Genomic DNA, 5,638 nt, shown 5'->3' on the forward strand with positions numbered 1-5,638 from the left:
TTTCATCATGGATCCCTGTTTTTAAATGCATACAATAAAATACTCAGGACAGTAAACTTATACTGGAAGCACTTATATTTAAATAGTTAACATTTTAAAAATACAGAATCCTTGCTGAGAACACTTATGTAAGTAGGAGCACTATAACCCTTCTCTGCTTTCTCAAATTAGGTTAGGTTTTCATTCAAAGGTATTAAAACTATTCTTAACATTTAATTGGCTCAGGGGACTAAAGTCTCAGGCTACTGATATCACTTCTTGGCCACTTGAGAACAAAATGACAAGGAGCTGGGTGCTCTGCTGCCCAGCTGGAAACCAGGCTAGCTCAGGCAAAGGAGCTTAGCTCAGCAACTCGAGGTGTCCTTAGGAGCCACTCTTGTCTTTCTTTCTCATACTGTGGCTAAATAAATCTCCTTTTGGTAATCGTTGATTCCCCCCCACCCCATTTCATTATCTGACATAAATGACTTGGATGTCAGCTTGAGTCAAGCACAGCCTCAAATAACTCTGCTTAGAGGTAAAGATTAAATTAATCATTTATTAAGCATCTAGAGTGCTAGGGATTTTGTTAGATTACTGAGGATTCAAAGACAAACATGAGATCGTCCCTGACCTCAAGGAGATTACATTCTATAGGAGAGAGCATTACACATATAGGTATACACAACTATAGCTGTTCAGTCATTTCTGACTAGTGACCCCATGGTGGGGTGGGGGGTAGGGGAGGATTTTCTTGGCAAAGATACTGGAGTTGGTTTGCCATTTCCTTCTCTATTTTACTTTGAGGAAAACTGGGTTAAGTCAATTGCCCAGAGTTACATAGCTGGTTTCTGAGGCCAGATTTAAATCTAGGAAGATGAATCTTCCTGACTTCAGATATGGCACTCTATCTATTTTGCCATCTAGAAGGTAATTTTAAGAAAGAGATATGAGAAGCTGGGATAGACCTAGCTAGACTTCAAGGAGGAGGTGACTATGTGGGATAGACCAAGCAAGACTTCAAGGAGGTGACTATGTTAAGTCACAATTTAGTGAACTAAGCTTTGGGGAAAACAAGCAATTTTAAGAATCTAAATTGACAATGGTTTCAGACATGGGGACAGTCTCTTCAAAGGCATGGAGATGGAAGATGTCATATGTGAGGATCAGAAAGGCTGCCAGTTTGGTTGGATGGAACGATATGTGATAAAGGGACAGAAAACTAAAAGTAGCCAGGGCAGTAAAGGACTTAAATGTCAAATGATTTGAATTTGATTCTAGAGTAAGGGATTTTAATCATTTGTCTCTTGGATCTCTCTGGCAGTTTAGTGAAAACATACTATTGGACCCCTTCTCAAAATATTTTAAAATGCATAAAATACGTAATTTCAATTATACTTAGTTATCAACACATATATGTATGTATATACATATACACATAATACAGATATACATACATACACACACAAAGATAGTTCATTGACTCCAGGTTAAGAACCCTTTATTCTAAAGGTAATAGGGGGCCATTGGAGTTTACTGTACAAGGAAGTATATTGTCAGGAATGGGCTCTATGAATATTACTCAGTTGCAGTCTTAAGTTAGCACACAATCTATGGTAGGACAGGTCATAGTAGACATTGTGTTCTTTGTCCTCTCTCAGGTTTCTTCTTAAAAGAAAATGCCAATGTTACAAGGAAAGCTTCCTTCATAAGAAACCATTGTTGGACTTGTAATTTACTAAATGCTAGATTGTAGAGGAAATAAGATAGGAGAGAGAAAATTAAAGGAGATGTTACTGTAGTTTACGTGGCTGACCCAGTTTCCCAAAAATTGATGGAAGTGGTCAAAAGAAAACCCAAATAATTATAAAGATTGATGATCTTTATTGAGGTGATTAATGCCCAGCTGTGGGGGTGAAAGAGGGAGAAGGGGAAAAAGGTATAGGGAAGAGAAAAGGGATAGAGTGAATAAGAGGAGAGCGAGGGACTGAGCTGAAGAGATGAGAAAAAGAGAGGGGAAAGATTTTATTTGTAAATATCATAAACATATTATCTTTTGTCTATGATTTGTTGATACAAATTTTACATGGTAAAAGACAAATACAGATCCCCAGCATTCCACTGAAGATCTCCTTTAAACTGCCAGACCACCAGTGACCACTTGACCAGTTTCAAATTCACCTAAATTCTATTGTTCAGTTCCAAGCTTCTTAAAATTATTATTATTTTTTAAATCTGTAAGCTTAATTTGTATTTCTATATACCTGGATTCATGTGAAAAAAACTTGGATGAAAAGGGTTTGTGAGTATAAAGTTTTAAGAAATCCTGGTTTAGCTCACATCTGTTTTTCATATGGAAAGTATAAGATACTATTATCAGAGTTTACTAAAATTTCAGTAAACCGTATCCACAGCACTGCCCTGATCTGCCATTTCTCTTGTCAAAAAGAGAAATGAAATTAATTGTCATCACCCGTCCTACACTGGCCACTTGTGACTCAGTTTCCTTCTTACTATTAGGGTCTAGAACTTTGTCATCAATTGAAGTTACCTCCAATGGCCAGCAGAACCCATTTTCTCTTAAAAATTAGGAAAACATCTGCCCCTTTCCAGTTCTATAGCACCTCTCGTTCTCCAGACCCTTTCGAAGGTCACTAACAATGGCTGATGGCCGTTTTGGATTTTGTCCTTTCCAGTTCTAAAGCCATTCTCCATAGCAGAGAAAATATAATTTATACAGATCAGTTCTGTATGGTTCTGACTGGTGTGAATTATCACCGGTTAACCTACTCATAGCAGTCCCATTTCTTCCTTGACTTTCCTTTGTTTCAACATAACTCAAAATCACACACATCTTTTTGTCCTAAGCATTCCTTGCCAGACTTAACACAGTTTTTTAGCATACCTAATGGTCTTTTAAATTTTACATTTGCATTCGTAATCTGTTTAGCTATTTTCTATACCTACCTTGAAAAATCTGAGTTGAAAGGTGAATTCCTATGGATTCATAAGATCATCCAGTTCTACAAATCCAATTTCTTCTCTGTCAGAATTGCTTCTTTTGTCACATTTCATTCTTTAGTTTCCCATATCTAAGTAGTCAATTTTCCTCATGGAACTTTAGTCAATGGAATCCTAACTTTCTTCTGAACCTTTGCAATCCACACTCCTTAAATTTAGAATGCATTTAAAGTATTTTTCTTTATTACAAATTTATGTAAAGGAAAACTTACACCTTCCCTTAAGGTTCTTAGAAGACATTCCCATCCTAGCACTCAGATGCAGAGTATAATTCCCTCTTGTTGGTCATGCTATTTAAGGCAGAAAGCTCTAGCTGATGTATCAATAAGTTCCTCGTGATATATGTATTACAATACCATGCCCTTGTGTCAGACCTGGCATCTCATGACCTCATCCATTTACTCTTTCTGTCCAAATGGTCTGTAGTAGACTATGACGACAAAGATTTTTTCCCCCTCCCTCTACTACTGATCTTCCCTCAATGCTGTCCACCGTCCCTTGATTTTTACACTCCTGACAAATAGAATTACTGACATGGCATGTTCCTATATTAGTAGCTTTAACTTTACTTTAATAACTTTGCAAAATATAAATACTACAGACATCAAAAAAAAAAGATTTAAAATATGCTACAAATTTATAAAAATACTTATTTAATGATAAAGTATAAACCAGAAATCCCACACGCAAAGCAGAATGACAGGATGTCCCATCTTGTTTAAATCAATTACTTGAAATTCACAAAACTAAATAGAAATATGAATAATCAGACTTTCAAATGACTTTTGCTAGCTTATAGCATTTTTACTTCTGAAGTTATTCAGACTTAAAAAAGTTGTCTTTTAGAACACCAAATATTAAGACTATTTCCCTCCAACCCACTAATCTTTTTTCTTGAATAATGTATATTCATTGAGAAGCATATTCCAAAGACGTTTCATTTCAAGCCTCAGTGATACACTTATGAGGACCAATTTTACTTTCTTGTGTAGGCAGTTCTAGTTTTATTTTGCCTAGTGACCCAAATAGACACTTGTACAGTGATATTCAAGGTTATAAGTTTTACTTATTATTAATGGTTCCTTTCTTGAATTTCATCTTCTGAAAGCTATTCAATTATCTTCTAAAACACAGATATTCTCTGTTGTAGCTAGCTTCATGGTTATGTATATTAAAGACAATTTTCTTTCTCCCTCATTATAATTTCATAACCGCAATAGCATCTGAAGTTGGGCTTTGTTCTCTCATCTTCTCTATCCCAATCGACTCGTGATTTCATAGCCCTCAAATGGCTCTCATCACCAGACAACCAGCCCATCATGACAGGGAGAGTTTATCAATGATAATGCTGAAATGACTTAAGGCTAAAACATGACCTTTGTGCATTGTCTAGACTCCCAAACAGAAAGAAAGCTGGACAATACTGTTGCTCTGTAGAACTCAGTTTAACCTGAACTATACCCTTATGCTCCCTGGACTCTATTCTCCCTCAGGAATGGCAAAGAGCCATATTTGGTTTTCTGTAATGGTCAAATCAATTCTGTAGATTGTCCCACTACTTAAACAGCAGCATCTAGCAGTTTTCAGCCTTGCACTGCCAATGAAAAACCGTAGCTAAGCCCAGAATTGTGCCAGCAGATTTTTGGGTGTAGCTCATTATCCTATTCAGATATATCAATGTATGTTGTGCTAAAATGGTCCGTTATTCTTTAAAACAAAAATAAAAAATCCACACACAAAAACCTCTGCATTTACATTGTAGTTAGCAGAATTCATGTTTTCTGAAAGACTCTGATTTTTCAAAGTTATCGTACAACTTCCTGCAAGATTCAGATGCCTAAATGCTTAAGATGCTGGAGCTCGCTTCATAAAATAGTACATACCATTTATGTAATCACATTTTAGAATGCTGGGAAGATAAAGGCAAAAACTTTTTCATAAGATAGCAAAATCTAGATGCCCTCTAGTGGAAGACAAAAGGCTACAGTTAGCTTGCTCCTAAAGCCAAGAGCATTTTTTTTTGGGGGGTTCAGCAATGATCCAATAAATTTTTCAGACATGTGACTTCACTGGTAAGAGCAAGTTTTCTTTAGTGAATTGTTCTGAATCTTTTAAACATAATAAAAAAAAAAAAAAAGAAAATGAGTTAAAGTTTCTTAGAATTTTATTTTTGTTTCCTTCTAAAATGTTTTTTGTTTTGTAAATTCCTGTAACACACTTAGTTGTGGGTCACATCGTGCCAGGTTATTGATGCTTTGGCTAAAAAAAATCTTGGTAGTAGAGAATAAAATTTACATTATCAGACCCAATATTACAAAAATCTTTTTTAAGAGTGTCATGAGGAATTAAAACTAAACCACTCCCACCCTCCTTTAAACAAAATGGGGGAAGGGAATAGAAGAAAAAATTTAAAAATCATGTACAGTTCGAATTATAATGCACTGTTGGATATGGCAAGGACGCAGCTCGTAGAGAAGACCAAGGACAGGACCTTAGTCTTTTTCTAATTTGTGTTTTCTACTTTATAGGGTTTGTTGTGGAGCTTATAGGGAAGGAGGGTTGAAGTCATTACAAAGTCAGCTTTCTTGTACTTCATTTTGGTTAAATGAATTTAAAAATAATCTTTGCTATTGTTAAC

This window comes from Sarcophilus harrisii, chromosome 6 (assembly GCF_902635505.1).
Source record: "Sarcophilus harrisii chromosome 6, mSarHar1.11, whole genome shotgun sequence".
Classification (NCBI taxonomy): Eukaryota; Metazoa; Chordata; class Mammalia; order Dasyuromorphia; family Dasyuridae; genus Sarcophilus; species Sarcophilus harrisii.